We start from the raw sequence: 24,506 nt of genomic DNA, 5'->3' as shown, positions 1-24,506 counted from the left end.
CTCTGCTACTGCAGGGCTCTCAGGCTGCCTTCGGGCTTCAGCCGTGCTGAGGCTGGAGACTGTGCTCCAGGGCAGGAGACTGCCTTCCCCGTATGCTGAGGTGGAAAGGCTGGGACCGTGTGCTACCCATCCTCTCCATGCTTTGGAGTTGGAGAGGCTCATGTGGGAGGCTGGAGGCCTGCTGCTGTGGTGGGGAGAGGGCGTGGCTCTTGTGGGAGGTGGAGCCTCAGGTAGAAGGGGTGGGGCTGCGGGCTTCCCTCCCTCAGCCCTAGGTTCACCTGCCACCTGTGAACCAAGTTAACATGAATGTTACAACTTTGCTGGCTTCCCTTCTGAAGCAAAGGCTGCACCTGTACATTGATTTGTGTGAGATCATCTAAGCAAGCTTTAGGTCATTTCACTTGGTGAATATGAATAAGACGTGGAATGCCAAATGCCAAATAACTGTTTGCCTAGACTCCAGGAAACCTATTCAGATTGCCTGGCAATTGCCATTATTGTGACTCTGCCTAAATGCGGACCTGTCAGGTGCAAGTTCTCAGGTGAGTGATATTACGGTAGGTTCTTCTGAATAACATCTATTATGAATTCAGAATATATCATTTTTGTGTAACTCCTGTTCTTGTCTTTGAATGATTTACTAATGACGACTCCAATTCATAATGCTCAGAGTACACAGGAATTACGTTTTAATGAAGCACATAAAATTACCCTCATGTATCAATAGTTTTAAAAAGTGTTGAAATTATATTTTGATTTCTAGGTACTTTGGGTGGAACATTTCTATTCGGATTCTTAAACAGAGCATGCAAGACATTGCTAACATTCAGATATTACTAAATATTGCCGCTAGCAAAGCACTGTCTTAACAAGGAAGAAAGTAAGATTAATGAGTCATATGATAATGAAGGTGTAAGTGAGTGAGATGAGTGCTATGCCTGGAGGCTTACGAAGTATTTCAAGGGAGGCTACCACTGTAAGACTGAGATTTGCACAATGATATTTTTACCATTATGTGCTGTAAAGCACCTCCCAAAGCTTTTAATAAAACACCAACCATTTTAAGCCTCAATGCATAAAGTATCATCCGACGGGATTCTTTCTTTCACAGAACAGATAGATCCCACTCCTGGGGTTTGTTTTCCACATCACTTGGCACGTCTGCCAGCCGGAGCGGTGAACGATTCCACGGAGCATGGGGCCGATGCCACGGTGGAGACGTTTTCCCCCATTGATCTCCGTCATATCCTCTCCTGTGGATGAGGCAGCCACAGCAAGAGTTGGGTAAGAGCCCAAAAAGGAGATGGCATGCTGCTGGTGGTGATTCGCGATGTGCAGATTTTAGTCAAGCCAGGGAGGGTTCCGCTAACCATGAATTGGCAATATCTTTGTGGTGTTCCATGCCCACACTCTCTGTTCCTGGCGGCCATTCATTCACAGGCAAGACTTCCAACTGAAGTTGTTCTGTCACCTGTCAGATCGTTCGGAGGGATTTGCTTGCTTATGTGCTCACTGGGTTTTTTTTTCCTCTTGCGTGTCTGGCACTACGTTGCTGTTCTTGGAGGGTAGATACATCACTAGCTTGGCTGGTTATGAGGCATTAAACATACATTTCAGACTAGACCAGAAATAAATGCCAAGACTTCTTGAACAGCCGAAGCGTCACTAGACACACAACACCCTTACAATCACATGGTTTCCTGGAAGCTCACTTTAAGTATAAATGGAAAGTTGGGCTGTGTCCAGACTCAGGGTTTTTTTCGAAAAAAGTAGCCTTTTTTCGAAAAAACTTCACCTGCGTCTAGACTGCAGCCGCATTCTTTCAAAATTAAATTGAAAGAACGCGGCTTTTCTTTCAACGGCGGTAAACCTCATTTCACGAGGAAGAACGCCTTTTTTCGAAAGTGCTCTTTCGAAAAAAGGTGTTCTTGAATGCCAACAGGGCTTTTTAGAAAGAGAGCATCCAGACTCACTTGCTGCTTTCTTTCGAAAAAGTGGCTTGCTTTTTCGAAAGTACTGCTTGCAATCTAGACGCTCTTTTTCGAAAGAGGCTTTTTCGAAAGATACTTTAGAAAAAGCCTCTTTCGAAAGAGGCTTGCAGTCTAGACATAGCCTTAGTGAGGCAAATTTCCAACTCCATCCGGGTTCCTATCCCCATTCTTCTGGGGTTATTTCTGGGGTTGTTAGCAGTTGATGTTGGTAATGCTTTTGGTTTCCTGACCGCTCTACACAGGGATAGGCAGGGATTGGGAGGGTAGTTATGTTTGGAAAGGGTCTGAGGTCTTCTGCTGAAAAAGGACGATAGGAGTGAAAAAGCACCCTAGACTAGTCTACATCCTTCTCCATCTCAGAAGTGCCACCATTGTCTAGGGCTCTGTCTTTGCCTTTGGAGATTATATTTCTGAAGGTATCCTCTGGTATGCCTCCTGGCGGTGAGTTCTCTTAGATGATTCTCTATTGTCCATGCTGCTTATGTGGGGGGCTACTGCTTCAACTCCCCCAAGAGAAACAAGATGCCAAAAGGGAGGTAGGAACACAGACATACTTCCAAGCCCATGACGGTGAACTGCATGGGGCCGATGCCCCATAGATCTGATGACATAGCTCCATGCTCAAAAGGCAGCTCCAGCACAGATACTATCTTTCTGAAAAGCAGTCTCTCCAGTGCTTTTCCAGAGCTGAAGTGACTCCTACTCATGACATTGGACTTTGACTTTTATGAGACAGATTTTCTGATCAAGTATCTATTGCCATATATGGTACGGATCCCAGGTCCCCAAAACCATATGCCTACATCTCCCCTGCTATATTGATGGCAAGCTACCTTAAGCACTATGTGAACAAGACTGTCTGAAATGTAGGCGCTAGAATGAAGAAGACACGTGAAGTGTGGAGAAACAGATCTATGAGTCATCTGGATAGAGGCAACTGGAGGAGGAAGAAGAAGAAAGACAAAGAAAAGATCCCTGTTGGGATTTCAATAGGAAGGGGAAGAGGCCATGAGGAGAAAATGTCAAAGAAGACTGCAAAGGAAAGATCAGAAAGGTAGGAACAGCTGGAGAATCAAGAAAGATATCAGTGGAGATGCCAAGGGAGGACAAGATGTTGAGGAGGGGGGACTTAACAGAACCAAAGGCCACAGAACTGTCATAGAGGATGTAGATGAAGCGCAGGCTTGAATTTTGTCCAGGCAGAAGTCACCGAAGTGTTTGTAGAATAGTGATAGAAATGTAGCCGTGTTAGTCTGGGGTAGTTGAAGCAAAATGCAGGACAATGTAGCACTTTAAAGACTAACAAGATGGTTTATTAGATGATGAGCTTTCGTGGGCCAGACCCACTTCCTCAGATCAAATAGTGGAAGAAAGTAGTCACAACCATATATACCAAAGGATACAATTAAAAAAAATGAACAAATATGAAAAGGACAAATCACATTGCAGAACAGAAGGGGGATGCGGGGGGGGGAGGAAGGAAGGTAAGTGTCTGTGAATTGCTGATATTAAAGGTAGGGAGAGTGGGATGTTTGTGAGTTAATGGTATTACAGGTGATAATTGGGGAAACTGTCTTGGTAATGGGTGAGAAAGTTCAAAGACTTGTTAAGTCCTTGTTGGCAAGTGTCGAATTTTAACATGAATGACAGTTCAGAGGATTCCCTTTCAAGTGCAGATGTAAAAGGTCTTTGTAGCAGAATGCAGGTGGCTAAGTCATTTAGAGAGTGTCCTTTCTGGTTAAAGTGGCAAGAAGTGTTTGGTGAGGGTGGTTTCACCAGTATGGCAAGTGCAGAAGCTAGACTGGCATGGATCCAGGCTAGAGCAGACGCAGTGACTGCTGGTGTGGATCAGTCTGTTCAAGTGGGCATAGAGTTGAAGGGAAGGAGGAGAATGGGATGGTAGCTGGAGAGACTGGGTCATTTTTTTTGTGGATGGGGATACTAGCATGTGTTTGTACCCTGTGGGGAAGCAGCCAAAGGGGGGAGGCTGAAAATGAAAGAAGCAAATGGGGTCAGCAGCTGTGAAGAGATGGCACAGGTAGAGCGGCTGGATACAGGTGAGAGATCTCAGGGTCTGTGATTGATGTAAGAGAGGAAAGAGTGAAGGCAGGAGAGATGGTCGTGTAGGAGAGAAGATGATGAGATCCTGGGTAATGAGCAAAAGTAATAAGGGAGAGGGCTAGAGGAGGGAGTTGAAGGAAACCAACAGGTAACTAGTGCAGGGGTGGGCAAAATATGGCACAGCCCACAGGCTAGAGGAAGCCTCGGGCAAGCTCCCCACCTGCCCCCGTATACTGCTCAGAGGAGCCAGCTGCAGCGATCATGTGCCTCTCTGAGCGCCATTGCGAGCTTGGGAGGGATGGGGAGAAAGAGGTTTCACATGCTGTCCCACCCCCAGCAAATCTTGTAGCTCCCATTAGCTGGGTCCAGTGAATGGGAGCTACCTGTTTGCAGGTAGCTCATGAGGTACCTTCCCCCCAGGGCTCTCAGCACTCAGAGAAGCACATAGCCTCCTCAGCCAGCCATTCTGGTGTGCAGGGGCAAGGCCAGCAGGGAGCCTGCCTGAGGGACCTGCTGGGCTGCTGGCCAGGAACTGCTTAGGCATGTGCCTCCCAGCTAGAACCTGCCTCTGGCACCACAGCCCTCTTCTCCTGCACCCCTACCCCACATAACTCAAATGCTCTGTACCTCTGCTCCTGCACCCATCTCTCTTCCAGGCCCTGCACCCCAATCCCCTGCCTTAGGTCACAAACCAAACCCCCACAACCCCTGATGCACCCCTGCCCCAGGTCACAACCCCCTCCTTCACCCAAACTCCCACACAGACCACACACACCTTCCTGCATTTCAATTCTCTACCCCAGCTCCCTTCTGCATCCAACCTGCATGCCAGATCCTGTACCTCCTCCATTAATATGGAAAAATGTGACTCTTGTCCACTTACCAAATTCTTGGATTGCCCCATCCCCATCAAAATTATTGTTCACCCCTGAATTAGTGTGTAGTATGAGATTCAGTGAGTGAAGAAAGTTCAGCTCGGTAGTAGGGAAGATGGTGTTAAAAACAGAGAGGATAACTTTGTAATGGAAAAAGGCCAGCTGTCCCTGGAATTATAGAATCATGGAGCTGGAAGAGACCTCAGGAGGTCATCAAGTCCAGCCCCCTGCCCAAGGCAGGACTAGTCCCAACTAAATTCTTGCTAAGGTATTCAAGGAAACAATTTGGGAGCATTTGATTCATCGGTTGTTATTCAGAAATAAATCTGCATATGCTTTTAGTCTTCAGAAGATTGTACTTCTGCTAATTTCAAAGGTCATGAAGAACTACTTAATATTTGGTGGGAATGCAACCCTGAAAGCCGAGGAGAGATTGAAAGAAAGACATAGATTTGGAGTATGATCTTACCCGACTTCCTTGGCTCAGGGTAAGTCAAGCCCCAGTAAAGGAATTAATTTATTTAGACGACTGATTTGTTCTATGCCTCAGCTTTTCTGCCACAAGATGGCATCAGTATGCAGTAGTGGCAGCAACTGGAGGGATTCCAAAAAAACCTGAGGGTTGGAAAGGAGGATGAATGTGAAAAAACATCATCAACAAAAACCCCTCTGTTTTTAAAGTAATAACAAATGAGTACAAAATGGGCATTAGCCACACAGGTGTCTTCTATACAATTATATTGTCAATAAATGTATTTTAATGAATAAAATTACCACATATCAAATTAGTATAGGATGGCTGCTGATTGCAATACTAAATTGAATGAACATATTTTTTTCCCATATATTAATGGTCAGTTGTTTGTATACTTGGGATAAAGACAGTTTTAGGCTCCAAGTTTTAGGCTCTATATGGGTCTTTCCTGTAAGTTAACCCTTGCATATCATATATTCTAATTCTTCTCTAATTTGTTTCTACAGGTTGTTATTCTAATTGCTTTTATTGAAGTCCTGGATATTTTATCCCCAGTGAGTAAAATCTTGTAATCCTCTCATACTTGTTTTTCAGTCCTTAATCAGGTGAGACTGCCTTTTGGCCTGATACCGTTTTGAAGAATTCCTTTAAAATAAAAACTATCTCAGTTCATTAGTGCCTCATTAATCTAAGTAATGTACGTAGCATGCTCAGATCTGACATAAATTCAGTTTCTTTTGTAGCTTATTCTAGTAATTTCAGAATGCCATATATCTCTTCATCTTCTCTTCTCAGAGCATGCAGACATTCCTCCTGGATCTTTTTGGATAAGCAAGATTCCTGAAATCCTGAATAATACCTGATTTCTTTGATTCTTTTACAAGGTGGCTAAAGCTTTATGCAATATTCCAAACTGTCTCTATTTCCAAATGTAGGGTTAAAATTTTGACTTCTGTTAATAATTGATGTCCTAGGGCAGTGGTCCCCAACCTTTAGAGGCTCCCGGGTGCCTGGGGGGTGGGGCCACTCACGCGCAGGGCACCCGTGGGTGGGGCCGTGCGTCTGGGGGCATGCCAGGGGACTGGGATGCCCTGGCACCCGGTGCCGGTGCCGGCATGTGCCGTAGGACCGGGGCTGGGGCCGCCCGAGCACCTTGTGCCGTGGACCCCGTGCTGGCGCCGCCGCCCGAGCCACGCGCCTGGGGCTGGCACCAGCGCCACTCAAGCGCCGCTCGCCTGAGCGCCCGCATGTGCCCCGGGACTGGGGCCACCTGAGCGCCGCACACCCGGCGTCGGTGCGTGTTGTGCGCCTGGGGCCGGCGCCTCCCGTGCCCCACACGCCAGGGGCGGGGCCGGCTAGGTTATCGGCGGGCACGCACAAATGCCCCGGCGGGTGCCATGGCGCCCGCGGGCACCACTTTGGGGACCACTGTCCTAGGGTTTTGGTTTCCGATTTGCTTCTCATGAATTCTAGGCACAAGTGGGTTTGAAGTCTGCTACCAGTCACGCCATTGTGTGCACAGTTTAAATGGTTGGGACATGGGACAGTGAATCTTCTTAGTGTTCTGTCTAGCACAGTAGCCGGACTTCAGTGATAGCAAATGTATTGTGTCCCAGATGTAGGGTTGCCAAGTGTCTGGTATTGACCCGGACAGTCCAGGATTTTCACCTCCTGTCTGGTAAAAAAAAAATCAGAAAATACCGGACACCTGAAATGTCCAGTATTTTCTGTTTTATTCCCTGCCAAGAGGAGAAAATACCAGACACCTGGCAACCCTACACACACTCAGCAACTGAGCCCCCTCCTCCCCAGACCCCTTAGGCCCCCCGCTTACCTGGTTCTGCAGGGAAGCTGTCTTCTGGCTTGATCAGGAAAACAAGATGGACACCCGCAAAAAGCTTCACAGGCTTTTCTTAAAGGGGCCATGCTGTTTTTTTATTTTTTTATTTTTTTTGCTTAATAATTCTCGGGTTCTTTTTATTCCTCAACAACTTTGATCTCCCCCCCTTTTTTTCCTCAACAGAATTCCTCCCCCCATTTTTTTGGGGGGGGGATGTTCAGTATTTTTAGTTAAACCGTCTGGCAACCATACCCATTGCAGCTATCAGTTTGTGTCCCAAAGCACAAAGCAGTTTTATAACCATAACTGGTGTGTTTGATCTTGCATGCTCTTCCTAAGATGCAACTCTCTTCCTCAGATGCTGAAGAGAAAAAAAAAAAAACAGAAAAAGAAGAGATACTGAGATAGGTGATAATTAAATCAGAGTGGAGGTAGCTCATTTCTAACAGCAATGAGAGGATGAAAGTACCTGAATGGGAAATTACCTATTGTAAAGTGAGAAGCACTCCATGTGTTTATTTAAATGTTGTTTCAGAGTGTCATATTTGCATATGGATTTCAGCTCAGCAGTTTGTTTTGAAATCTTTTTTCCTTTACATACAGCTCCTCACTAGGACTATGTCTACATTATGGCTTTTGCCAGAAAAGGCAATGCAAATGAAGCTCAGATTAGCATTTTCTCACACTTCATTTGCATAATCTCTTCTGGTCTGTTTTTGCACAAAAACCTCTTGCGTACAAACAGACCGGAAGAGATTATGCAAATGAAACACGAGAAAATGCTAATCTGCACTTCATTTGCATTGCCTCTTCCGGCAAAAGCCGTAGTATAGACATAGTCTAGGAGTGAGACTCACTCCAGTTCAGAGCCTCAGAGCTTTCTATACTTTCACCTAATCGGTGGATTTATACTATGCTTAGCAGCACGTGGATTCTGTGTCGGGGTGAATTTCACCCTGTTGTGAGTGGTTTCTGTGAAGAACGGCATGAACCATAGTTTTATTTGGTTATAAAGCAATGAGCATGACTTGGGTTTTTGAAAATGGCCTCATGACTTATGCCCTTTTCACCCAGGAATTTTACTCAACTGTCCCCTGACAGCCAGCATAACACTGATACCTTACCTCCCAAGAAAGCTGCATAAATCATTTACCATCCAGTTCCCCTGCCCAAATTCTTCTGAAATTCCGTTGCCATTGCCTCCTAAGTTGACAATGATTTGCTCCTGCAGTTTGTATCATTACCCGTTCTTTATCACCTTGCTACATTGTTCTTTTTCCAGACCACTGACACAAAACGTGCATAAAACCTACCCTAATAGAGATCTTTGTGACTTTCTCCAAGTCATTATCCTTCAACCCAAACTGCAGCTGTCACAGGCAATATCTAGCAACATGAATGCCGAGGCAGAACTGGCCCAAATTCTGCCCTAAGAGGCAGAGGTGTAAATCTGGAGCATTGCAAAGAGTAGAGTTGCTTAGGATTGCATTTCTGTGTAATGGTTAAAGTAAGGAGCAGGGGAGATAGGACACTCTAGTTCTGTTACTAGCTCTCTCTGGAGCTGTGCTTTATAGGCCTTTGCCCAAAGAGGGAGCGGTGGCTTCTCTCCACACACACTGTACGACTGGAGCCCTGAGTGCCTCTCACCCCCCTGCTGCAGGGGAAATACCCTCTCCCTCCTCCCTTCGCTGCAGGGAAATACGTATGATGGTGCCCATTTTTAAAAAATAAGTCGGGACACCGAGAGAAGAGCTTAAATAAGGGACTGTCCGAGTAAAGAACGGGATGGATGGTCACCCTAGTATTGGTGAGCCTCCTCAGCCTCTCTGAAGGCGTTATCACTTGAGTGAATTTGCCCAATCACTCTTCGCTATTTTGAACTCCTAGGCTGCATCTAGACTGGCAAGTTTTTCCGCAAAAGCAGCTGCTTGCCAGCTGACTACACTGGCCAGCTGTCTACACTGTCCACTTGAATTTCTGCAAGAACCCTGACTTCCTACTGTCTGAAATCAGTGCTTCTTGCGGAAATGCTATGCTGCTCCCGTTCGGGCAAAAGCCCTCTTGCGCAAATGCTTTTGGGCAAGAGGGCCAGTGTAGACAACGCGGTATTGTTTTGCGCAAAAAAGCCCTGATGACGAAAGTGCTTTTGTGGAAAAGCGTCCGTGCCAATCTAGACACTCTTTTCCGCAAATGCTTTTAACGGAAAACTTTAATGCAGAAAATCATGCCAGTCTAGACATAGCCCTAGGGGATGTGATTACTCTCAGCCAGGGAGGCCAACCGACTTGCTGGGCACCCTGGGCAAGATTTGGGGGGGGTGGCTCTGTGCTCCCAAAAGGGGTGGGGCTAAGGCAGGCTGCATTCAGCCCCAGAAAGCCACCCAGAGTGCATCGCGTTACACTCCGGCAGGGTATGTCTACACTACAAAGTTAATTCGAACTAACAGCCGTTAGTTCAAATTAACTTTCATAGGCGCTACGCAGGCAAACCGTTAGTTCGAACTTAATTCGAACTAGCGGAGCACTTAATTCGAACTAGGTAAACCTCATTCTACGAGGACTAACGCCTAGTTCGAATTAAGTAGTTCGAATTAAGGGCTGTGTAGCCACTTAATTTGAATTAGTGGGAGGCTAGCCCTCCCCAGCTTGCCCTGGTGGCTACTCTGGGCACCACCAGGGAAACTTGTCTGCTCCCCTTCCAGCCCAGGAGCCCTTAAAGGGGCACGGTCTGGCTACGGTGCCCGTGCAAGGTGCAAGCCTGCCAGCACCCAGCCAGCAGACCCTGCACCTGGCACGGCACGAGCCAGCCACCCACTGCCACCCATCCCTCCGCCTCTCCCCAGGACCAGGCTGGTCTAGTGCGGACATCATGGACCTCATCGAGGTTTGGGGGGAAGCCTCCAACATCCACGACCTCCGCACTAGGCACAGGAAAGTGGCCGTCTAGGGCAGGATAGCTGCCAGCCTGGCCACCCAGGAGCAGGTCTGCATGAAAATCAAGGTGGTCCAGTGAGACCCCCCCAACCCAGAGCCCTGAGCTAAGAACATAAGAATGGCCGTACTGGGTCAGACCAAAGGTCTATCTAGCCCAGTAGCCTGTTTGCCCACAGCGGCCAACAGTAGGTACCCTGGAGGGGATGGACCGAAGACAATGACCAGGCCATTTGTCTCGTGCCATCCATCTCCAGCCTTCCACATACAGAGGCCAGGGACACCATTTCTACCCCTTGGCTAATAGCACTCCATGGACCCAACCTCCATGAATTTATCTATCTTCTCTTTAAACTCTGTTAAAGTTCTAGCCTTCACAGCCTCCTGCGGCAAGGAGTTCCACAGGTTGACTATTTGCTTTGTGAAGAAGAAGTCTTTGTTATTAGTTTGAAGCCTGCTACCCATTCATTTCATTTGCTGTCCTCTAGTCCTTATATTATGGGAACTAATGAAGAACTTTTCTTTATGCACCCTCTCCACACCACTCACGCTTTTATAGACCTCTATCCTATCCCCCCTCAGTCTCCTCTTTTCTAAGCTGGAAAGTCCCAGTCTCTGTAGCCTCTCTTCATATGGGACCTGTTCCAAACCCCTGATCATTTTAGTTGCCCTTTTCTGAACCTTTTCCAAGGCCAAAATATCTTTTCTGGGGGTGAGGAAATCACATCTGTACACAGTACTGACGATATGGCGTACCATAGTTTGATACTTCCCCTCCTCCTTCTTCCCCTGGCTTCCCCCTTCCAGCTCCCTCTTCCCAGGTTTTCCCCTCCCCTCTCCCACCTCCTTTTCCCAGTCTCCCCGAGTTTGTTCAATAAAGTGTCCTTTATTTTGTACATCAGGAAGGGGGGCTAGGGAGGGGTAAGTGGAAGGAGGTGAGGGAGGAATGGGGTACGAGCCCCCGATGGGGAGGACTGGGGTGGCTCTGCAGGCTCCTCGGGGTGGAAGCTCTTCTGCAGCCCCCTGATTGACCCCCCAAGTGCAGCCGGGTTAATGGCCGAGTGCTGTGATGTGCTGAGTGTGGGCATTCAGGGCACTCCAAGCCAGGACTGCTTTGCTGTCCCTCATCGAGTTAGACAAGTGAGCGGGGAACTCTGAGAACTGTCTGTCCGGGGTGGGGGTCGGGTCCCTTTAAGCACAGCCCTCGGCTAGCCTGAGGCAGCAGCTCAACGCTCTAAGTCCTAATCTGATGCCCTGCCGGCACTGCTTCTGGCCATCCTTAACCCCGGTTCAGGGTCCACTCAATGTGGACATGCTAGTTCAAATTAGCAAAACGCTAATTCGAACTAGTTTTTAGGTCTAGATGCACTAGTTCAAATTAGCTTAGTTCGAATTCACTAATTCGAATTAAGTTAGTTCGAGTTAGTGCTGTAGTGTAGACATACCCGCAGTGATCACTGTTGCTACCCTTTGGAATCACTGGGATTTGGGGCAGTTGCTGATTTCCCTCTCCACAGCTCCTGTCAGCAGGTCTGCCCTCAGCCCATGGAATTACATACAATCCCCGGCTCACAGCCATACTCAAACTCATATCATAAGAGCTCTCAAAGATATTGCAGGCAATTGCCAACTCTGTCACAGTTTTAACCAATGCCTCTTCTGTCAGTGACTTTCTCCTTCGATCTCAGAGAGACTTGAACTCTTACCTCCCTCTTGTTTGAAATGTACCAAAACAGTCCTATTATTTGTCTTAACCTTTCATTCTCCACTTAAACTTTTCTCAACATTCGTACACAGCGAGTCATCGTTATGTAATCTCTCCAAGGCTCCCAGGTCCTGAGAGTTGACACCTTCAGCGTGTACTTAACCACTTTTACTCTTTCTAGTTCAAGCCCTTTTTCTTTGCAAGCCTTAATCTTTTCATTGTACATAGTTGTTCCTTCTACCTTTTAAGAAAGAAGATAGTGGAAAATCAAAAAGAAGCTGATATAATTGCAAACCCTGGATTTTTAGGCATCAAAGCCTTTGACAGACTATCTGCAGGACACCAGAGTCTGCCACAGGAAAGCAATACTTCCAACTGCTTTGCATTCAGGGCAGTATTGTATCTATTTTAAACCCAGAATCTGGCCGTGTTTGCTTTGTTTGCAAAAGTACTGCTCTGGAACGTTGGCAGTGAATGCAGCATGTTCCAAAAGCTGCAGCAGAATTTTGCTTCGGTACAAAGGATTTTTTTTTCTTTTAATGGCAACACTCTTTCTTTTCAGAAAAACAAGAGTCTTCCAATTAGTGTGCCACTCTAGCAAGCCACCATCGTTGGAAATAATAGTACCCTTTCTTATTGCTTTTAATCAAAAGTCCTCTCTCCCGTTTTAAAAACAATTGCTGCCTTCTGAGACACTAAGGACATTCATGCTTAAAGTGCTGAAATATCAAAACACAGCACTGTGTACAGTCATCTTTTCAAAGGCGCACCATCAAATGTGAGCAATGGAAACTGCGCTAAAAGCCTTGGACAGTAGTGCTGGAATTCAAAGGAAACAACGGCACGCTTTCCCCAACAATGACGGATTGCAACAGCTTATAGCTCAGCTTCTCACCCCCATATCTAAGTGTTTCTCTTGGCTATAGAAAACTTGTGCTCTAGAACAGTGGTTCTCAAACCGTGGGTTGGGACCCTGGAGTGGATCACAACCCCATTTTAATGGGGTTTCCAGGGCCAGCATTAGGCATGCTGGGACCAAGGTTCCTTCTAAGCTGCACAGCAGCACGGCCCCATAGCTGCTTAATGAGCCCCACCCAGCCAAGGACTTGTGCATGGAGCTGACTGGCAGGGGGTGAGGGTGGAGGGGCGCTTCTCCCTCAATGACAGCAGCAGCTCCCTGCAGAGGACAGAGCAGCAAGTGACATGTCCCCTCCCTACCAGCTAGGAAAGACTCTCTGCTCCGTCCTCAGCAGGGAGTTGCTGCTGTCACTGAGGGGGAAGTGCCCTTCCCCCCACCAGGCAGCTCTGTGTGCAGAGTTCTGAGCTCATTAAACAGCTGCAGGGCCGTGCTGCCACCCAGCTTCCAGGGAACTTTGACAGGGACCCAGGTGTAAAGCTGAAGCCTGAGTTCCCCTCTCATCTAGGGTTGCAGGACTTGAGTTGTGGCCACCTCCCTTCTCCCTGGGCAGTGAGGCTCAGTTCGGGCCACATAGTAACTCTGTTGTCAGAAAGGGGTCATGGTGCAATGAAGGTTGAGAACCCCCAATCCAGAATCTGTTCTGAAATGGAAACGATACCGAAAAGGGCAACAAAATGGCAGAAGTTCCGTTTAGATAAATGCAAAGTAATGCATATTGAAGACCATAACCATAACCCCAATTATACATATGAAATGATGGGGTCTAAATTAGCTTTTACCCCACTCAAGAACAGGACTGTAGCGTCACTACGGATGGTTCTCTGAAAATATCCACTCAATGTGCAGTGGTAGCTGAAAAAGCTAACAATAGTAGGAACTATTAGGAAAGGGATAGTTAAAAATCATAGTGCCCTTATATAAATCCATGGTATGCCCACAACTTGAATCCTGTATGCAGTTCTGGTTGCCCCATCTCATAAAAATATATTAGAAATGGAAAAGATACAGAGAAGGGCAACAAAATGATGAAGAGTACAGAACAGCTTTCATTAGAGGAGAGATGAAAAGACTAGGACTGTTCCGTTTGCAAAAGCGATGATAAAAGGGCAATATGATAGAGGTTTATAAAATGATGACGGGTGTGGAGAAAGTGATTAATGAAGGGTTATTTATCCCTTCACATAACACAAGAAATGGGAGTCACCTGATGAAATTAAAAGGGAACTGGTTTAAAACAAATATCCTTCGAGCAGTGCGACCAGGGGAGCGAAGCGGACAGGGGACTGCAGACAGGGGAGTTGAAGAGGGAGAGCAAAGCGACCCCACCGCCGAAGAGGCTACCCGGTGAGAGTACAAGCCGTGGTGTGAGTGTGTGCCTGTGCCTGACTGTTTGAATTTTACAGTTTGAAGTGTGAATTGAGAGTCTGATTCCAGGTGAGTGCTAGCAGTTTCAGTTTCAGCTTCTGTGGCAGTTGGGACTGAGAGCCTGCCATTGTTCCCTTGATTGCCTCTGATTAGCCTCAGGCTCAGCCTTCCCCTGTGTGACTCAGAAGGGGGCAGGCCTGACCTAGGCAAGCAGGCTTTAAAAAGCCAGAGCAGTGCGACCAGGGGAGCGAAGCGGACAGGGGACTGCAGACAGGGGAGTTGAAGAGGGAGTGACTGATGGTGATGAAGACCCGTAGCGCTTGTGCCAGTACTTCTCCTGTCTCCTCCACCTGTGCCTGTATCCAGACAGAGAACCTGAGCATGGATGCCTCTACCCAGGTCCTGGTGTGGTCTTGCTGTATTTGTGGCTTGCAATTCCCACTGAGTGATCTCCAGGCTGGGGGAGACAACCGTTGTGAAAGGTGCCTGCTGGTGGAATCTCTCAGGCAGCAGGTGGGAGAGCTACAGGAGGAGGTGGCCAGGCTGAGGAGCATTCGTAGCCATGAGGAATTCCTGGACAGTATTCCTGTGGAGTCCACGGAGGTCACTGTCCTAGGATGTGGGACTGTTGACCAGCCACTTATGGAGGAGGCAGTGGTGCAGGGTGAGCACTGGCAGCTGGTTACTTCCGGCAGCAGGCAGTGTTCCACCCCTGCTCCTAACCCTCCCACTGTGTTGTTACATAACCGTTACACTTTACTTTCAGCAGGAGACAAGGAGTCACTCCCCACGGTGGAGGAGACCAGGCCTTGCACCACCAAGGTTGAGCAGTCTCCTGCCACCACTGCGAGGAGGAAACGTAGAGTAGTGGTGGTTGGAGACTCTCTTCTGAGGGGAACGGAGGCACCCATCTGTCGCCCTGACAGCTCATCTCGAGAGGTATGCTGTCTGCCAGGGGCCCGTATCCGAGATGTTACGGAGGCATTGTCGAGGATTATCCGGCCCTCTGACTACTACCCCATGCTACTCATCCACGTGGGCACAAATGATACTGCCAGGTGTGACACTGAGCGGATCAAGTGTGACTACAGGGCTTTGGGAGTACGGGTGAAGGCGTTTGGAGCGCAGGTGGTATTCTCTTCTATCCTTCCTGTCAAAGGTAGGGGCCCGGGCAGAGAGAGGTGCATCCTGGAGGTGAATGCCTGGCTGCGACGATGGTGTCGCCAGGAGGGATTCGGCTTCCTTGATCACGGGGTGCTCTTCCAGGAAGGACTGCTTGGCGGAGATGGAGTTCACCTTTCCAGGAGCGGGAAGGCCTTGTTTGGACACAGACTGGCTAACCTTGTGAGGAGGGCTTTAAACTAGGTTTGTCGGGGGCAGGTGAGCAAAGCCCACAGGTAAGTGCTGAATGTGCGGGACTGGGAGATGGGTTGGAAATGGGGGGGACTACGGCCTATAATGGCAAGGAGAAAGGAGGGTCAGGGCACAACAGGGAGGCAAGATCAAATCAGTATCTTAGATGCCTATATACAAATGCGAGAAGTATGGGTAATAAGCAGGAAGAACTGGAATTGCTAACCAATAAATACAACTATGATATCATTGGTATTACAGAAACCTGGTGGGATGGGATGCATGATTGGAATGTTGGTATGGAAGGGTACGGCTTGCTCAGGAAGGACAGACAGGGAAAAAAGGGAGGAGGGGTTGCCTTGTATATTAAAAATGTACACACTTGGACTGAAGTGGAGATGAACGTAGGAGATAGCTGTGTAGAGAGTCTCTGGGTTAAGCTAAAAGGGGTAAAAAACGAGGGTGATATCATGCTAGGAGTCTACTACAGGCCACCTAGCCAGGTGGAAGAGATGGATGAGGCCTTTTTTAAACAATTAACAAAACTATCCAAAGCCCAAGATTTGGTGGTGATGGGGGACTTCAACTATCCAGACATATGTTGGGAAACTAACACAGCGAGGCACAGGCTATCCAATAAGTTTCTGGACTGCATTGGAGACAACTTTCTGTTTCAGAAGGTTGAAAAAGCTACCAGAGGAGAAGCTGTTCTGGATTTGGTTTTAACAAATAGGGAGGAAGTAGTTGAGAACTTGAAAGTGGAAGACAGTATAGGGGACAGTGATCACGAAATAATAGAGTTCATGATCTTAAGGAAAGGTAGAAGGGAGACCAGCACAATTGAGGTTATGGATTTCAGGAAGGCAGATTTTGATAAGCTCAGAGAACTTGTAGGTAAGGTCCCATGGGAAGCAAGACTGAAGGGAAAAACAACTGAGGAGAGTTGGAAGTATTTCAAAGGGACGTTGTTAAGGGCCCAAAAGCAAACAATTCCGCTGTGTAGGAAAGATAGAAAATATGGCAAAAGACCAGCTTGGCTTAACAAGGAGATCTTGCATGATCTCAAAATAAAAAAGGAGTCATATAAAAAATGGAAACTAGGACAACTAACAAAGGATGAATATAGGCAAGCAACACGGGAATGCAGGGGCAAGATTAGAAAGGCAAAGGCACAAAATGAGATCAAACTAGCTACAGGCATAAAGGGAAACAAGAAGACCTTTTATAAATACATTAAAAGCAAGAGGAAGACCAAGGACAGGGTAGGCCCACTGCTTAGCGAGGAGGGAGAAGCAGTAACAGGGAACTTGGAAATGGCGGAGATGCTCAATGACTTCTTTGTTTCGGTCTTCACCGAGAAGTCTGGAGGTGTGCCTAACGTAGTGAATACAAGCAGAGAGAGGGTAAGTTTAGAAGATAGGATACACAAAGAACAAGTTAAAAATCACTTAGGAAAGTTAGATGTCAGCAAGTCACCAGGTCCTGATGAAATGCATCCCAGGATACTCAAGGAGCTGATAGAGGAGGTATCTGAGCCTTTAGCTATGATCTTTGAAAAATCATGGCAGACAGGGGAGATTCCAGAAGACTGGAAAAGGGCAAATATTGTGCCCATCTATAAAAAGGGGAATAAGAACAACCCAGGAAATTATAGACCGGTCAGTTTAACGTCTGTCCCAGGGAAGATAATGGAGCAGGTAATTAAGGAAATCGTATGCAAACACTTGGAAAGTAATAAAGTGATAGGGAATAGCCAGCATGGGTTTGTGAAGAACAAGTCATGCCAAACTAATCTGATAGCTTTCTTTGATAAGATAACGAGCCTTGTGGATAAGGGAGAAGCGGTGGATGTCATATACCTAGACTTTAGTAAGGCATTTGATACGGTCTCGCATGATATTCTTATTGATAAACTAGGCAAATATAACTTAGATAGGGCCACGATAAGGTGGGTGCATAATTGGCTGGATAACCGTAGTCAGAGAGTTGTTGTTAACGGTTCTAAATCCTGCTGGAAAGGGATAACAAGTGGAGTTCCTCAAGGGTCTGTTTTGGGACCCGTACTGTTCAATATCTTCATCAATGATGTAGATATTGGGATAGAGAGTACTCTTATTAAGTTTGCAGATGATACCAAACTGGGTGGGGTTGCGACTTCTTTGGAGGATAGGGACATAATTCAAAATGACCTTAGCAAGTTAGAGAAATGGTCAGAGGTAAACAGGATGAGGTTTAATAAAGAGAAATGCAAAGTGCTCCACTTAGGAAGGAACAATCAGTTCCATACATACAAGATGGGAAGCGACTGTCTAGGAAGGAGCATGGCGGAAAGGGATCTAGGGGTCATAGTGGACCACAAGTTGAATATGAGTCAACAGTGTGATGCTGTTGCAAAAAAAGCAAATATGATTCTAGGTTGTATCAACAGGTGTGTTGTAAGCAAAACTCGTGAAGTCATTCTGCCGCTCTATTCTGCACTAGTTAGGCCTCAGCTGGAGTACTGTGTCCAGTTCTGGGTGCCACATTTCAAGAAAGATGTGGAGAAATTGGAAAGGGTACAGAGAAGAGCGACAAGAATGATTAAAGGTCTAGAGAACATGACCTATGAAGCCAGGCTTCATGAACTGGGCTTGTTTAGTTTGGAAAAAAGAAGATTAAGGGGGGACATGATAGCGGTTTTCAAATATCTAAAAGGGTGTCACAAGGAGGAAGGCGAAAATTTGTTCCTCTTGGTTTCTGAGGACAGGACAAGGAGTAATGGGCTTAAAGTGCAGCAGGGGAGGTTTAGATTGGACATTAGGAAAAAATTCCTAACTGTCAGGGTGGTCAAATATTGGAATAAATTGCCAAGGGAGGTGGTGGAATCTCCCTCTCTGGAGATATTTAAGAACAGGTTAGATAGACATCTGTCAGGGATGGTGTAGACGGAGCTTGATCCTGCCTTGAGGGCGGGGGGCTGGACTCGATGACCTCTCGAGGTCCCTTCCAGTCCTATTATTCTATGATTCTATGATTCTTCACAATGAACAGTCAACCCATGGAACTCATTGCCACAGGATATTCTGCAGGCAAAATTAGTTTTATTCATAGAGGATTGGTTCATCAATGGTTATTAGCCAAGATGATCAGAGATGTGACCCCATGTTCTGGGTGTCCCTAAATATCTGACTGCCAGATGCTGAGACACGAAGACGGAGGATGGGTCGCCTGATCATTCCTCTAAGCACCTGGCACTGGTTGCTGTTGAAAGACAAGATATTGGACTAGATGGACCATTGGTTTGAGCCAGTATGTCCTTTCTTATGTCTTCATGGGGTTTTTTTTAACCAGTGAAATTAGTGAGAGCTAGAGACTGAGCACTAAGGATGCAAAATCTCTAATGTTGAACTGGTTAACAGCTTCAATAGGGCAGGTGGAGAGGAAGGGGGCTCCAGCCTGCAGCCCCACCCCACCCATCACAGCTAGGCTGGACTCTTCCCTCCTCCCACTGGGGGGAGATGATGACTGCTCTGGATGGGCTGGAGTGCCCCTGCCCATAGGATGCTGGGCATGGCCCCATACCCTGGCGGGCAGGGAGCTGCTCCATCCATAACTGGTTAACCATAACCGATAAGCATTACCCGGAAAGGGTGAGGTTTACAGGTTAACTGATTAACCAGTTAACCAGTCACATCCCTACTGAGCATAACAGCTATGCTCCATATCCACCTCTGGAACAGAGGTGCACAACTCGCCTGCCTAATGAGGTTAAGAAGTAGCCAGTAAGCGCTTACCTGGAACATCCTTCTAGATGTCCTGTACTTCATTTGACAGTCTAGTTTATACACCTCCAGAGTTATCAGAACATAACTGTGTGCCATGTGCAGAACCTATATTGCCACGACAGCCCCATATATTTAGAAACATTCTCTGTGAATTTACGTCCTAAAATGCTCTCATCAGGGGTTGCATGTGGGGGTGAATCAAGATAGATTTTGGCCCTATCCTCTTTTAGAACGGGAAGTCCCCAACTTACGAATGGGTTGTGTTCCAAAAGTTCACTTGTGAGTTGCTTGTTTGGAACCTGGAACGCATTTTCCCGTAGAAGCAATGTTATAAAGGGTAAGTTAGGTTCTCAGGCTCGCCTACAAAAACCTCTTTAACCCCTAATGTAGCTGAAATACTGTCCATTTGCAATGAAAAATAGTAGAAAGAGGTTTTTTTGTATTGAACTTTGAATGCTGGTGCTTGCAAAGAGACAAGTTTAAGTAGAAGAGGATGAGGAAGTAGGTGGAGATTCTGAAGGCAACTTCTGGGTATCCCCTGAGTACCACCCCCTGATCGTGGGTTCTGCACAGGCTCCTGTGGCCAGCTCAAGCCCCTGGCTATCATGCCCCCTCCTGCAGGCTGTATTCAGTCCTCACTCACCAGGAGGTGGCAAGCAGCGTAAGTGCAGGTCAGACAACTCTGCAGGAGCAGGGGGAGGCTCTGTAGCTGGCAGCTGGAGAGAGACAGAAGTTTCCCCTTCTCTCCAGACACTGGCTGCACAGCCTTCCCCTGCTCCTCCAGAGTCCTCTGGCCAGCACTTGCACCTCTCGCCTGCTCCCCTGAGGCTGCCAGTGAGCTTCCATTTGCATGTGCAGATGTTCATAAGTGAGATGTTTGTAACTCAAGGAAAGCCTGTATTTTGGTGGCTTTTTGCTATAAATATTTTCCCTTTCTCTCAGACATCTTTGTTTAAATTAAAGCTGATTGCGCTTGGAGCTCATGAGTTACAGAGAGCATCACCATGTTCCCCAGAACTGGGCAAACTCATGAAATGACCTCTTGGTAGTGAATCTGCTCTGGGCATGGAAAGGGTTGCACAGCAGAATAGATTAGTCAAGCCCATGGTAATGAATAGGGTCTTAACAGCAAGGAACGTGTGAGTGCCCAGCACGGCAAGGTTGGACGTGTTGCTGTTGGACTGGAAAAATGTGTAAACAGCACTGCCATGCTCCACAAAAGGAACAGAGATAAGTGGGATGAGGAGCCAGTGTTTGGATCCGGATCCAAGGTTCAGGTTTAATGGTGAATCAAAGCTCGAGGTTCTGATTCAGTGATGCAAAATATTATAAAGGTCCCCCCCCCCATCACATAACTACACTAGGAAAAGGCACCACATGTTTTTTTCGATTTAATCTTGAAACTAGCCAGAGGAAGCAAATTAGGATCTGAGGATTTTGAATCTAAACCTGCTGAAATTCAAAGGGATTTTTGATAGAAGATTCTGGGTTGGCCCCATTTCTAAAGGGAAGATAGCTTTGGAAACTGTAATCTTTAATTGTGTGATTATAATTTGCAGGAAAGCAACCAACCAGAGAAGTAATCACATTTTAGATGGTAATAGAGGATTTGTGATGTGAAGTGCTGTACTATAGAAGCATAACATGAATAAGATGATAGATGCAAGATTAACACAGGCAGTTTTATCACAATCTTTGCCATGAGACTTTGAAGCACCTTTCCTAGTCTAGAAATAAAATGTTCAGTATTTTTTATTCCAGAGATCAGAGTGCTTGCTTTGGACTCAGATCATGCTAGAAACTAACCCAGGGTTATTGGATGTAAAATTGCACATGCATTAGGGCCATATAGCAAGAACAAAGGCCTTCCACTCCATTGATTTTGTAGAAGACAGCACTGATTATGTGAAATTGCTGTTATATTCTTTGGCTGTTGATTGCTGAAGAAGAGGAGAAATTTCATAATATAATAGGGGGACTTCTTTGATGCTAATCATGAAGGTTCTTAGTACCTTTTACTGCTTTGCCTTTAAAACAAGGAGCTGATAGATTCTTGGAAATATTTTATGTCGTAACTTAAGGGTTTTTTTAGGCCAGGTCTATACTACAACTGGCTTAAGGTACACAACTCCAGCTATGTAAATAACGTAGCTGGAGAGTCGACATACTTTAAACTGAGCTTGGCACTGTTTTTACCGGGGGAGGTCAACAGGAGCAAACATTCCTGTGAACTTCCCTTAGTCCTCACAACTGCGAGGAGTACCAGTGCCGACTGGGGATGCCCTTAGTGTTCGATTTAGTGGGTCTTTACTAGACCCATTAAATCAAACACCAGAAGATCAATCTCCAACATGACAAGTGAAGACATGGCCTTAATGTTCAGCAATTTTTCAGTTATTATTATTGAGCATTCTCCCTTATTCATTGTTAAAATTAGACAGACTGGTTAAATGGGGAAAAAAGCATAATAGATAAGGGGCAATATTTTCAAAAGTCCCTTTTTCAAAAGCAAGTTGCCATTGAGGAGCATAACTCCAAGACTAAAACCCAGATCCTCAAAGTTCTTTAGGTGCCTAGCTCCCACTGACTTAGGTGTCTGACTTCTGGTAAGAGATCCCAAAAGTGCAACTATTTTCTTCACTAAAAAACTATAATCATACAATACAAGATTCTAATTTCTTGACTTTTTTTAAATTAACCTTTTAAAAATCTATAAGTCACTTTTGAAAATGAGACATGGGATCTTAATCCAGGGGGCTGGACTTGATGATCTTCTGAGGTCTTTTCCAGATCTATGGTTCTATGATTCCACTAAACTGCATTTGAAAATACGATCCAAAAGTATTCTAGGTGACTGTATGGATTCTCCAACACTCTTCGGCCTCCTGCCAGGTTACCTGCCAGCTATTCCTTCCCTCAACATAGTGCGCTGCTTTTTCTCCTGCAACTGTTGCCAGTCCTTCCTTCAGGTCAAGTCTGAGACCTCTGAGCCATTAGGACCACTGTAGGCTTAATAAAGTTTTTGGCTTTTGTGAAAACAGAACATGTAGTGAGGCAGGGGCAGTCCCCTTGGATTTATAGTGCCCACAGAACAGGCAACAGATGCTGATGCAGTTTGTAAACCAAAATCTAATTAAGTGTGGAGCAGTCCCACGGGTCCAGAAAACAGATTCCAGCAATCACTAATGTCAGATTTTAAAGTGGCAGAGCATGGTTTTCACTGAAGTTACCCAGAGAATAATGCTGACCCTCCTTGACCTAGGGGAAGTAGACAATTCACTGTATTGGAACGGCCCCTAATTGGTAGTGACAGAACATTCTGTATCTTCCCATGACATAACTGTGACATGTGCCTTGTCGCGTCCTATTTGAGAAGCTCAGTCCTGATGGGGCAGAAGGCAGAACTTCTTATCTCTCCTGTGTCTTCTTCGCAGGTATCTTTTGTTTTCAATTATATTGAGCCATTACTTTATTCTTATCAAAATCTCCGCTCTGCGACTTGGTTTAAATGAAGAATCAAGATTTGACCTTCACGCTTCTCCAGGATTCCAGAGGGTCCAGCAAAGGGAAATAAACAAATCCCAAGACAATACGGATAATATAGTGAGTATGAATTTCTCTCTTTCTAAGGAGAAACAATGTTCTTGTGCCCCAGCTACCGGAGAAAACCTGTGTTGGAGAAGAGAGAGGCATTTGCCAGTGAGGGTAGGATATTCAGCAGCTGCTAACCTGGGGATTTTCAAAGTGCTTCCCCAATGGGTGCTCACTGTGACAGATCAATATCTTGCGTACCCTTGGCAGAACTTACCGAATTACATTTAGGTAACTTTGGCGTCCATTGTACTGAATTAATGGTTTATTCGTTATTGTAGGCCAGAATAGCATGGAACCTCTCTGGGCATAGGGCTGCCAACTTTCTGTTTACACAAAGCCGAACACCCCCTCCTTTTCTGGGGTCTGGACCCCGCTTACTGCACTCTGCCCATTTGTTATTCTCCCCTGCCCTTGCTCATTTTCACTGCACTGGGGCATGGACTTGGGATCTGCGGGGGTGGGGTAGAGTGGTGAGGATGCTGACTGGGGGTATGGACTATGGGGTGGGGCCAGAAATGAGGGATTTAGGGTGCAGAAGGGAGCTACAGGCTGAGGCAAGCAAGGTGTTGGCGTTCAGGGGGCCAGATCTTTGGGTGGGGGTGAAGGCTCTGGTGTGGGGCCGGGATTCAGGAGGGGACTCAGGCCTGGGGCAGAGAGTTAGGATCGGGGGGATGAAGGGTGAAGGCTCTGGTTGGGGATATGAGGATCAGGTGTGGGGCTGGAGATGAGAGGCTTGGCGTGCAGAAGGTGACCCTGTACTGGGGTGGAGGGGTCTGGAGTGAGTGAGGGGGTGCAGGCTCTGGGAGGAGCTCTGAGCTGGGGTAGGAGGTTGGTGTGTGTGGGGGGGGTGAGTGCTCTGACTAGGGGGTATGTTTTGGAGTGGGGCCAGAGTCGAGGGGTTTGGAATGGGACAGAGAGGGCAGGGCTGGGGCAGAGGATTGGAGTGCAAAGGGGGAAGGGGTGTGGGCTCCAGGGAGCATTTACCTGGGGCGGCTCCTTGAAGTGGCTTGAATATTCTTTTGTCAGCTCCTAAGTGGAGGTGCAGCCAGGTGGTTCCGCACGTTGCCCCTGCTTCTCCTATTGGCCATGGTCCCTGGCCAAGGGGAGCTGCAGAGCTGGCACTCAGGGTGGGTCAGTGCATGGAGCCTCCCTGACTGCCCCTGCACGAAGAGCCAGACAAGCGGGTCACTTCCAGGAGCTGCACGGAACCAGCCCTGCTGCACTACCCAATGGACTTTTAACAGCCCGGTCAGAGGTGCTGACTAGAGCTATCAAAGTTCCTCTTTTGACCTGCCTGGCAACCCTATTTGGGCAGAAGATGTCACAGATATGAGACCTGGTGTTTCGAAGGACTGTATTGAACAATGTGCCAGACAAAAAATGAATTCCTGGAACAGAAAGTATTAAGCAAATTGCTTGGGGGAATTCTAGGCACAGGTGAATACAAATTCCCTAACTACAGTTACGCAAAAACCCAGCCTTTTGAAGCTATCCCTTGAGGGCCATGGTTGGCTGATTCCTGTGCTGGCTCTGAATCTGACATAGGTAACTTGTTACCACAGGGAAAACCCAGTGTGTGTGGTGAAGGACTGATACCTACAGAGCTAGAGGATGGAATTGGGGTGACCTCTGGT

General features: G+C 46.8%; 1 long non-coding RNA gene across 1 annotated transcript; it reads left to right on the top strand.

The window, feature by feature from the left end:
• Positions 1-223: 223 nt before the first annotated feature.
• On the top strand, positions 224-24,506 carry LOC142818739 (uncharacterized). The gene is made up of 6 exons (XR_012896379.1): positions 224-1,284; positions 5,304-5,415; positions 5,909-5,956; positions 6,198-6,286; positions 22,713-22,881; positions 24,435-24,506. It is a non-coding gene; the product is annotated as an uncharacterized LOC142818739 (long non-coding RNA).

The sequence above is a fragment of the Pelodiscus sinensis genome, chromosome 17 (assembly GCF_049634645.1).
Source record: "Pelodiscus sinensis isolate JC-2024 chromosome 17, ASM4963464v1, whole genome shotgun sequence".
Lineage (NCBI taxonomy): Eukaryota > Metazoa > Chordata > Testudines > Trionychidae > Pelodiscus > Pelodiscus sinensis.
The sequence above is the reverse complement of the archived record's forward strand: the minus strand, read 5'-3'. Positions and strand labels throughout refer to the sequence as shown.